This window comes from Gavia stellata, chromosome 4 (genome assembly GCF_030936135.1).
Source record: "Gavia stellata isolate bGavSte3 chromosome 4, bGavSte3.hap2, whole genome shotgun sequence".
Lineage (NCBI taxonomy): Eukaryota > Metazoa > Chordata > Aves > Gaviiformes > Gaviidae > Gavia > Gavia stellata.
The window spans coordinates 72939664-72952292 of record NC_082597.1 but is presented as its reverse complement, the minus strand read 5'-3'; positions in this window follow the sequence as shown (position 1 = coordinate 72952292).

Sequence of the window (12629 nt, the reverse complement as noted above, 5' to 3'; positions counted from 1 at the left end):
TTATTGAATCTTTTGCTCTGCTCTTACTTTGAGCTTCCCTTGCATTTGCCATATTTCCTGCTGTTCCTTCTCTCTCCTTTGGACCGTAAGCTTGTAAGAGTAAGGACCATCATCTCACATGCAAACACTCCCAGTGGCCACTAAAAATCAGTCTCTACACAGGCCTGTGCAAAAAATGGGGTTTTTTCAGCACACAAAGCTAGAAGTCTTCTGACTTAACCCACACTCCCCGCCCTAATGAACTACTGATTCACAAAGTTTTAGTGCCTCCAGTTCATCAAATACAGAGGGGCTTGGGAAATCAGCAGCTTATGTTCAGTACTGCGGATTCTTTGCTCCGAGTGTTATCTGTTAATGTTTGCTTCTCTCTTGGAGAATTACAAGAGCGCTGAATTGCACATTGTAAGGCAAACTGGTAAAAGGGAGAACACTGAATATGATTTTATTAATTATTAGTGTATTAGACCTGTCTCTTCAGAGCTTACGCAGACAAAGCTGCAATTAATAGGTCTTTGGCTGAGTGAAAAATGCATGACTTTCCTTTGCCTATGTCTGAATAAACTAAAGCCAAAACATAAAGCCTTTGTAATATACTCATTAATGCCAGATCATTTATCAGGGAAGATAGGAAAGGACCTGACCCAGGAGTAATATTTACTTCAGCCACCAAGACTCTGTGCTTATAATGAATTCATCATCTAATTTTCTACATCCCCTGTGCTGAGATCTGAAGAAGATTGCTTGGGTTTTTTTTGCCTACTGTTTGGCATAGAATCTGTTTGAACTGAGCTGGACTGTAAATGCCTTGATCACAAATCTAGCAGGGAGAGAAGAGGTTCTATTTATAGGTGCTCTGGGCAGTGTCAGCCAGTGGACATGCTGCTGCTCTGACCATCCTTGGTCCTGACCTTCACAGGAATATACCTTTTACTTTGTGATAAGCTATGACAAGGCCTTAAGGTTTGTCAGGATGTTCCTCTCGTCCCCTCCTTTCTCCTCTATAGTATATTGGAATTGCTTGGACATATAAATGAACAAAAGGCATTAGAAACAGCTGCATCTTCTGAATCACAGAATCACTAAGGTTGGAAAAGACCTGTAAGATTATCAAGTCCAACCTAAAAAAAAAAAAAACAAAAAAAAAAACAAAAAAACCCCCCCCTACATCCACAACACACCAAAAACCAACCCACCCAACACCACACAGCACCATGCCCATCAAGCTACATCCCACAATGCCACATCCACATGCTCCTTGAATACCTCCAGGGAGGGTGACTCTACCACCTCCCTGGGCAGCTTATTCCAATGTTTCACTACTCTCTCAGTAAAGAGCTTTTTCCTAATATCTAGCCTGAACCTCCCCTGGCGCAACTTGAGGCCATTTCCTCTTGTCTTGTCACTAGTCACTTGGGAGAAGAGACCAGCACCCACCTCTCTGCAACCTCCTTTCAGGTAGTTGTAGAGAGCAATGAGGTCTCCCCTCAGCCTCCTCTTCTCCAGACTGAACAACCCCAGCTCCCTCAGCCGCTCCTCATAAGACTTGTGTTCCAGACCCCTCACCAGCTTCATCGCCCTTCTCTGGACACGCTCCAGCACCTCAATGTCTTTCTTGTAGTGAGGGGCCCAAAACTGAACACAGGATTCGAGGTGCGGCCTCACCAGTGCCGAGTACAGGGGAACAATCACTCCCCTACTCCTGCTGGCCACACCATTTCTGATACAAGCCAGGATGCCGTTGGCCTTCTTGGCCACCTGGGCACACTGCTGGCTCATATTCAGCCGGCTGTCCATCAACACCCCCAGGTCCTTTTCTGCTGGGGAGCTTTCCAGCCACTCGTCCCCAAGCCTGTAGCGTTGCCTGGGGTTGTTGTGGCCAAAGTGTAGAACCCGGCACTTGGCCTTATTGAACTTCATCCGGTTGGCCTCAGCCCATCGATCCAGCCTGTCCAGATCCCTCTGCAGAGCCTTCCTACCCTCAAGCAGATCAACACTCCCTCCCAACTTGGTGTCGTCTGCAAACTTGCTGAGGGAGCACTCTATCCCCTCATCCAGATCATCAATAAAGACATTAAACAAGACCGGTCCCAAAACTGAGCCCTGGGGAACTCCGCTTGTGACCGGCCGCCAGCTGGATTTCACCCCATTCACTACAACTCTCTGGGCTCGGCCATCCAGCCAGTTTTTTACCCAGCGAAGAGTGTACCTGTCTAAACCACGGGCCGCCAGCTTCTCCAGGAGAATACTCTGGGGAACAGTGTCAAAGGCTTTGCTGAAGTCCAGGTAGACAACATCAACAGCCTTTCCCTCATCCACTAGGCGGGTCACCTGGTCATAGAAGGAGATCAGAATCATGATATTCGTGTCACTGAAAGTGTACCTCTGTTATCTGCTGAATTTTATTACCTTAAATATCTCCTTTAAAATTCGAAGTGCATGAATTGCATCCACAACGATACTTGGAATACTGAGAATCACAAGAAACATTGGTATAGTTCTTTGAATAAGAGCTCCTCAATCAAAGTGTTTCTAACTTGACCACTGTCAAGCGATGTATGCCATATAGCCTGTTCCTGGGGCAGTCAAATACCAACAGCAATTATGAAGTAGACACTCAGATACCGCAAAACAGCAAAACTCCTAAGAAACCCAAGAATTGCTGATTTAAGCCAGAAAGAGATTAATCTAGTGTGTACTACAGTGTACGTGAATACGTCAAACTTAGAGATTTACTTTTAAATACGCATTCCTTTAGAGAACCTAAAGAAACTTTAATGTTACCTTAACGCGTTAATTCTGTGTTGATGGTTGAATAAATGACTACTTCTTGCCAAGACATCCTTGTAAAAGCTGCTGTTGAAATCAAGTGGTTCTTTCCTGCCTGTTTTTAAGATTTAAGTAAACAACGTTTTATCAACAAAGTAGCCTTATTTGAGAGTTTTAGACTTAGCTGCAACAAACTGAAGTCAAAGATCTCGAATGTTTTAAGACGAGTTTCAGTGCAAGAAAAAAAAAACCTAGCATGTAGTGAAGTGGGGCGCCTGGCTCTCACTCTATGTTAACTCCAAGTTAAACACTGTTTACACAGGCAGCATAGTAATCATAAATCCTTGTTAAACATTGGCTTATAATTATACTTTGTACTTATTCAGAGCCTTTCATCTGATCATCTCGGAGCAAACAAAAATTCATTTTCACAACGTCGTAGGAGTAGCTAAACAATTACTAAAGATACCAGATCTCTGGGGTAGAAATGGACACCCTGTCTGTATAGCAGACCAATACTCAACGTCCTTACCTAGAGGTAAGGGAAGATTTAATAACACTGCTGTAAGACCGTAGGAATCTGTTCGTTTCAGCTGTACTGAAGTTTTTATGTTAAAGGTAGCATAGCGCAAACGAAGCTATACTTGCCTTGTGTTCTGTTTATAATGAAAAAAATACATTTACTTCTCATAACTAAAGGTCAGACTCTTAAACCAGTGACACAAAAGCATCCCACACAGCAAACCACAGACCAGAAAAAGTTTAAAGTACAACTATCAGGAAGGCCAGTCAGCTATCTTAATCTGATAAACTGGTTTTGGCAACAAATTAGAACAGTTGTTTCATGTTTGTAGGCAGTTTTTAAACGGCTTGTTCTTGCATTTTAAGGTACTGGCTCAAGATTTCAGGTTTATGACAGGAAATGTATTTAACTGTTTTTTCTTTAAGTTTTTGCTTAAAAAAATAATGATGCAGTGACTACAGCAAAAGATAATTTATGTCTTCATTGGAATCAGTGAAGAAATGCCTCAAGGTGACTATCTGGCATAAATCATAAATTATGTACCAACTATTATGTGAATAGCAACATGAAAGTTCTCCAAGTAATTGGTATGGCTGGCAGATGGCACAGGCTCAACTTCATTAAAAAGCAGCAATGTGAGAGACCAGACTCCAGATTAAGATTTCCTCTCTAAAAACAGTATATTGAAACAACTAACTTCTCCAAATATTCGTATGCATATTAATAGAGGCACCGACTACCTACTAACTGAACCATTACCAATGTCAAAGGACACATCTAGTTTTCAGGCTGTCATGGCCAGAGTTTTAACAAGAGAGGCGTGGAAAGTAACCACTGAAATAGGAGATACAATGGAAAACAGATCTATTCTCCAACAGTCAGATGAGAACAGCTTCCTTTGCTTTCCTTTACCAGACCAAACTGCAGATACCAAGATCCTCAGTTGCGATGAGGATTACAGAAGTGAGCTTAAGCTCCTTTTGTGTTTCTGATGTTAAGATCAGTTTATGCTGGTCTGGTCCCCCATATTTAATAGAAAAACCCTCTGTCATCTTTAAACTTGTGCAGACTGCCAAGAGCCTAGAAGCACTGGTCCAGTAGAGAAAGACTACTTGAGCAGTACAGGACTGGCCCCGACCCTCTACCAGCATTTGCACAGGCACCGTGAAGCAAGTTGGTGTTAGAAACATCAACAGGCCTTTCTAAACGAAACGCACGTGTAAACTGGAGACTGAACGGTACAATACCAACTGATAATACCATATGTTCATGATGCCTTCGGGAACTTTACTATAATTTTCAATCCATATATTTTCTCCCAACCTTCTCTTTGACAGTTCACTTTAGCCCTTAGCGCATCTACTTGCCTTATTTCCTTTTCTCTTATTCCCTGCTGGGTTCACTTTAGTTCTTCCCTTCTCACATCTTCTCTATTGTTTGTTTTCCTAATCAAATGATCTCTTTCCATTTTTACTAAGCACCACATACTTAAAATTTAAACAAATTAAATAAACCAAATCAAATTAAATAAACCAAATCAAAAAACCTGCTGTCCCTATGTAAAGTTTATTCTGCTTGTTTATTATAATTCATTGCTCTGCTCTCTGGCATACTTAAACTGTGAAGTCTTCAGCCATTGACTGTCTTAGTCTGTTTATACAGCACCTAGTGAAACAAAATGATATTCCTAAATGGCATCAAGGTCTTACCGTCATAAAGATAACCACCAGCAATAAGACTAATTAATAGCACCAACAATTCAACTATGAGCAAGAGGTCTAGGCATATAGATGGAAACAAAACCATAGGAAAGTAACACAATCACTAACAGCAATTAATGCAAAGTATATTCTAAACACCTACAACCCTAAAAAAAGGAAAAAAAAGAAGAAAACCCACAAAACCACCTATTATTAAAGTAAGTTCCTTTCTCAGAAAATTCCCATCCAAAGCATTATAAATTATGCCTGTTTTGAGCTGAGGTTCCAAGAAGTTTAAATCAGTTTTACATCTTCCAGCAGCTAATGAAGACTGGATATGCGTAGACAAAACATTCTGCTGTTATCTCAGCAGACAGAAAAAACAAACAGAATATTTTATAGCTTAAAATAATTCCTCCACAAAACATTTTTAATACCATGTGACCATGCTAGGAAAATATGCCAAGTTATTTTGTCATTTTAGTTTAAAATATATAGATGGCTCTTCTGCCGTTCATCAAAACACTAAACTCATTTTTCATTGGACATACAAGCAGCTGGGTGTATACATGGTTAAACGCCACTGAACATGCAGTGCTTTTAGAAAAGCCACCTTAATGGATAAGGAAATACTCCCTTTGTGTGTCATCAACCTTTAAACCAAATGTGAGCAAAGAGTTCAAAGAACAGGTCTGACAACAAAGGTGGAGACGACAGCTTTCTATTTAAGCTGTGGATTCTGGTCAGGTACAATAATAATTCTGCATTCTGGGAGAGGTGCCTATTACAGGGCTCTGGGCAAGGGAGGGCTCATGGGCATTGCAGTACTGATGTCAGCGCACAGGTTTCTACCAGGCATCCTGCCCTGCAGCACACACCACATCTGGGGTGCAGTGCCTCTGCATCCCCTACTTCCAGGTCTGTAGCACATCAGATCCCAGCCTTCTTCCCTGTTTACAATGTTGTTTCTTTGCGTGCATATATTTATTCCTACAGGAGGTCACCAATTTTACCTGAAACAGCTCAAACACAGAGGCTCAGCAGTAACTGCAAGGCAGAACTTACTAGTGCAGATGTCTACCGCGTTACTGTGGCCATCACATTTGTAGGACTCCAGCCAGTTTTCCCGATGCAGTACAGCACAATGCAGTCAGCACTAGTTCTGGAATCTCCTCACTCAACTTTGTTGCATAGCATGTGTTGATATTTCAGCTTGCTGAGCCCAGCATCAAGGTGCTAAACATTCTGATTATCCAGTGAGGATATGGGTACTTTATTTTATTCTGCAAACTACAGAATAGAACCATCCAATACTTCTCTTTCCATGTCAAATTAACACAGGATGTGATGCTATCACTTAGAGCCATATCAAAGCAAATAAGAAATAAGGTCTGGTAAGCCTTCAGTAAGACAATACCAAGCTGCTAAACAACTGATTCAGAAAGAAACAGCTTTGTCTTTAAACATTGGATCATTACTTTTTTCAGGCTTTTCTAACTGCATTTACTTTCTAAAAGGCATCTTTTTTCTTCCTCTCCACAAGTATCCATTCTCCATTATGTCCAGCATATTTTCTTCCAAGTTTATCTATCCCATACTACTTCTGGAACTGGACCTCCCACTCTTTAATTTATTTAAGTCCATGCTGAGGTAATGCAGAGGTTTATCTATATACTATAGATAGGGAAGTGAGAAACAGGGAGGCTAGATGACTTGCTTGTTGGCACAGAAAGAATTTGCATGAAACAGGGAACCGAACACAGGTTTACAAGTCCTAACACCAATCAACACGGCAGCCTTAGTTGTGACCCCGGGGCACCACCCTTTACTTTTCTCACGCAAGTAAACAACAGGTAAGTAAAGCTCTGCTGAAAGATCTCCAAATGGGTTGATTATTCATAAACAAGTGCCTCCACTATCTGCAGTGGCCACCTCCTGCCACTGTCTCCTTGGGGTGCTCCATGGCAGCACCTTACTTCCAAAAGCCCCAGACCTCACTGGCTTCATGCTCACTGCTTTTCCTCATGAGCCCCATAGTACATGCTGCTCAACTTTGTTTAATGCAGCCTCTGATCTTTCCTCTGTAGCTCCAATTCTGCTGTATGTTGGATCCATTTTTCTGAGGGTATAAAAGGGGACTTATGTGGTTGCTCTGTCCAAATAGCTGGTAACCCAGTAAGTTAATCAACTGTTAGGACTAACCATGGCTGAGGTACAAATAGAATAGCAGTTCTTATAAGTAAACATGGGGATATCACCCATCCCCTTTCCACCAAGTACTTTGTATCAGCCTCTGTGGAAGAGGGTCTCTAAACACTCCATGTCTCAACTTCGATTCACACTGAAGCCTTTATACCATATACTTCCAGAGGAGACTTGATAGCCCTAGACAACTATTCAAGCTGACATTTTGAGCAGCAGAAGCCTCCAGTATTTTTGGCCTCAATATTTTAAAGCATAGGACATAAACAAGGCAGCCAAAATGGCCTGTGCATTTAATCATTTTGCAATGTTATCTTCTGCTGCAAATATGATTCAATTGTCTCGGTGATTTCATCTATCCCTTGATGTCACAAGTGCTTTCAAATTTTTTAATCTATTTGGTCAGCTCTGCCTGCAATGTATCGTACAGCCAGCTAATAAGATCATTGTCAGTGCAAGCCAGAGGTAGAAACCTTTCTGGTAAATCTGTGCAAGGCAAAATCATGGCTTTGGGGATACAGCTGTGCTAGTCTAGTCCAATCCCTATCTCTCGAAACACAGGATGCATTTTGCAAAATACCTATAGCTGGCTTTGTAGCTTTACAGTAGATGAAGAACTATGACTCTATGCTAAATCAAGTGCAGAGCATAACATACCCCAGGGAAGGATACACACTTTGTTAGGGAACAGAGCTATAATTTTTCCATCTCCAGTGGCTGATGGTTGAGGAAGGTTCCTTCATGCCACTTGGCATGTATGCAGCAGATGCAATAAAGATTGCATTGGACAATAGGGAAAAACATACCCAGTAATGACGTCCACTATTGTTTTTGTAAATAAGAACCATCTACTTTCCTCAGCATCATCTGCTGGACACCAGCAGGTACTGGAGACCACCACAGAAAAATTCTACTTTTCTGCAAATTTTTAAATCACCTTCTGAAATGAAAGAGGATTTTTTTTTTTTCCCTCCAACAAATGTCTCTTGGAATGTAGAGTCCTTACTAGATCTTGGTTCATTGGGGTTTTGTTGTTGGGGTTTTTTGTTGTTTTTTGGGTTTTAGGTTTTTTTAAAGACAAAAACCCAAGTGTAGCACCTTCACAATATCTAACTAACTTCCTTTACCATTTCTATCAGTTTTATAGGTCTTCCCTCCAAAAGAGTTGAGTACACTGTGAATTCAGACCTGTTGTAGCTGAGCATACTCTCCTGGGATGGTAGACCTCCACTACACATGTTGTTATCCCAGAGAGTTTCTGCAAAGTGGTAGCTGAAAATATAGGAAAAAAAAAAAAGGGATGACAAAGATGTTCCACACAGAGCTCTTGCACAGTGTCAAGCCTGCATTTCATATTTTGAAAGGTGTAAAGGAAAAGGAAAATATTAAATGTTAAAACAGAAGACAGCACTGTTATCTAATCCGACTTCCTGAATAACCCAGACCAGTAATTCAGAAATTTCTGAAATGGTCATGCCCAAAAGCTATTTGCTCCAAGGATTTTATTCCCAAATTTTCTGGAGACAAAAGAGCAAGCATTAAAAGAACATTTAGGCCAGAAGTGATTATACTGTAACTGGAGTCGCCTTCACATTTCTTGCTGCAACTGTTTCACAGATGGCAAAGCATCTTTAATTAGAGTTGAGGACCATAAGGACTAGAGCATAGCAACATGCATTCTCTTGTTTTGTACAGAAGCGCTCTGGAATGCAGTGTGCCAATTACAGCTTGATCAGGGGTTTTCTAATGAAATGATTTCTTTTGTCAGAAACTGCTGACATATGAAAAACAAAACTTCTCATGGAACGGTACAAGGCACAAAGCAAGTTGCATCAAGAAAAATGGAATTTCCAGTTTAAAAAAAAAAATCAGAGACAGGATGAGAGACATAGAGAAGAAAAATAAGCACTGGACTTTTCTGCTGTTAAGGCACTTCCATAACATGAGCAACTTTCAGGTTCCCCTTTTCCTGGTCAAAAGTGAATGTACCCAACAGAAGTCACTTCAGTGTCAGTGTACCAGGTGGCTGAGCTTACTAGCAGGCTTACTCGTTTCTCCTACTGCAGATCTTTTATTCTGTGTAAACAACTAATGCCCACTGGGCCTCAGTGCGAAATGCTCCCACAGTCCAGTTGCCACAGAATACTCATTTATCTTGGACATTTGATTCAATGAGGAATAAACCTACTTCTCCAATGTATATTTCTTTGTATAAAAATGGAACTATTTTTAAAAGATTTTTTAAACAGATGCCAGAAAAGCCAATAGTAGACTTGATCTTGGTATTCACCCTGGACAAGGCAGACTCAGGTTCAAGTCTTTATTCTTGATATCTTGTTCTTCCTACTCCTTTTCTCCCCCTCTACATTTTTTTCCCCAGAAAAAAACCCTAACATAAAATAAATACATAAAGGTAATGGGCTTGGTTTTATCCCAGTATGGAACTGGATTCCCACCCCACTACCTCCCCCCACTTCAATCAAGCAGTAAATTGTTTTCGTGTCAAGTCCTGCTTTCTGTAGTTTTGTTTGGCTAGAGCAATACTGCACGTGCTGCACTTGCTCCAAGTTCTTAAGTAACAGCCACAGGAAAAACTCTTGACAGAAATTCTAATAAGGGACTCAAAAAAAAAATCTCTCTGAGTGCAAAAAGTTTTACACTTAGAGTTTCAGCTGCAAACTGAAAACTCAGGCTTGAATTCTGCATATCCCCTCTGAGCCCAGGTCTGTGCTCACTCAATCCTATATCTAATTGATTTTAGAGGTCTGGAAAAACCTTCTCCTCCAATAATCTCTGTTGGGTTGGACAGGACAGGGAACTTCGCAAGTATGATCAAAAAAACCCTACAAACCAAAAAAAACCCCAAACACCACCCACAAACACAAAACAAACAAAAACCAACCAAAAAAGCCCAAGAAAAAAACCACAAAAACCCCCACCCGTCCTCATCTCTAATTGTTTTGAATAAAGCAAATGAAATTACTTAGCGCTGGGATTTCAAGGCAACCACCTCTGTATTGGAAATTGTGTGCATTCAAGCACAAGGCAGTTGTTTTTTCTTGAATGCTTATCTTTTTCCAAATGATAGATTTGCAAAAAGGGCTGCTGCAATAGCTGCTAGATTGGTTTTGTGCCTTTAACTGATTCCTGTCTAACTTTCACAGGTTTAATTATGATTAACTATGTGATTTATGCCTTCTTGAAGTGCATAACTCTCTCCTGACAGTTTCACGATCGGCTGCAGGGTCAAGGAGAAACCTCATCTGTTGGCTTATTGTGAGTAAGATAAACCCCAGATGGTCTAAAGGTCTCTTTTTAAATAGGGGAGCCAACTTCTGGTAGGCAGTAATTGAGGGGGGGGGGGGAAGTCACATGGTTTCCTAAGGTTGGTGAATAGTTCAACATAAGGTTTTATGGGAAAAGGACTTTGATAAGAAAAATCATGCAGCAGCAGACTTGAGCTGGTTTTGTTTCATTACCAGTGCAAGTAGAAGGCAATTCTTGAAATCTAATGATTTGGAAAGCAAGGATTGTACAGTACATTGTGTTAGCTAGGGAGCACATGAACATTAACTGAATTACCTGGCTCTGAAAAGATAGTCCTATAGGATCCAGAACAGAATGCTGCATAGAAAAAGATGCAAAAAAGAACCAACAACTTGTGACTAGGGAGCTATGCTGAAAATAGAGATGTGGCCTCAGCTGCTTTTTTGGTCACGTCTCCTATGAAGGATAAGTCAGTTGAACCCAAATTCAGCAAAGCATGAATGTCTATGCCTGAAGTTCAAGCAATGTGCAAGGCACCCAAATTGGTATAGGGATGCAGTGTCCGCTGTGCTTACGCCAAAATATGGGACTTCAGAAGCCGTTCAGCAGAACTGGTTTGGCATACAGAAATTTGATGGTATCCAAAAAGGTAGATGTGCATGTGCCTCCTTCTCTCAAGCTGCTGCTTTTATTGTTCCTGAGCTTACTTGTCTTCACATTGGAGCTCATAACTGAGACAGGTCTTTAAAGACATTGACAATCTAGGAAGAAATGAACCCATAAAAGCAGCATGTTTTAAGGATACAAAACCGTGGGGAGAAACACATTTGAAACAACAGTCCCAGTGATGCAGGTGTGCTGGGATAGGGAGAAGAGGGTGATGCCCTGCCTAATAGTATGACAGCACATGGGAATGGCATTGAGAACACCAGTCATGTAGAGGTGTGGTGAAGGAGGAAGCCTAACCCACTGCAGCACTCTACTGAGGGGGTAAGGATGAGTTTAATGACCTGGCTGAGATAAGTAATGATCAGATTCTTCCAAGACTGGTGATGTACAGTGACTTCAGTGAATTTAAGTCCAGGCTGCTGCCCTGCCTTGGCCCTATGCCAGCCCCAATTTATTCTGTATTCATCCAATAGTGCTTGTGCCATCCCACAGCTAAACAGAGAAGACATTGTGCAGAAAATTAATTGTTAGTTTTGCTGCTGAATTTGTTTTCAGCTGGATCAGTCCAATGACCTTGCTCACCATAAATACGATACAGTCAACACAAAGGAGGATCTGTGGCTACGGATTGGGGAAAACCCATCCCTTTTATTGGTAGGCCCCAGGAATGGGGGTTTAAAGTGAACATGAAACTGCGCACTCCAAGGGAAAAACAAAGGTAGCTTTTAAGAACTAGGTAGTCTGGAAAACTTTTCCTGCACAGCCTTTGTTTTCAAGGGCTAAGCTAGCTGCCCTGTGCAAGATGTTCACAGGTTTTCAGTCATACAAGATCAGGGTAGGCATGAAGACAGCAGAGAACATCCAGAAGAAAGCAGCAACCGGACTGTGTGCTCACTTGTCTGATGCCAGAGAGAATGAGCCTGTCGCTACCTTGAAGGAGCGCAAGGAAACCCATCCAACAGGATTTCCAGCAAGGAAATAAGACATGCTTTGAGCACAGTTATTTCATCTGCTTGAGGAAAGAGTCAAGTCTGAACATGTATGACTAACTAGAGGCTGAGCAAACTGTGTGGGTCTGCTGGAGGGTTACTATATTTGAGGAAGGATTATGCAGCACTGAGAAACAAACTGATTCTACTCACACAGCTTTTATAGACTTGAGTTTTCTCCAGGTTATAAGGTTGTTTTACAGCCTGGGTTACTGACGTCAGCACATCATATACATTCAGCCTTGAATCTTTCCTGACAGTGTTCTTACGCACCTGCGAGCTAGTAGCACATACAAGCACTAAGAAACAATGGTGAAAGAGTCTCTCATTGCCACTGTGAGAATGGATAAAAGCATGGCCCCTGAGGAAAGGTTGAGTGGCCAAAGCACTTGAATCTGAGAGATGTTTGAGATGAACTGCAGTCTCTAAATATATAAAAAGTAACTGCAAAAAAAAAAAGTGTTTTTTCCTTTTGTACCAGGGTAAGTAATGAGCTTAAATTGCTGGGAAGGG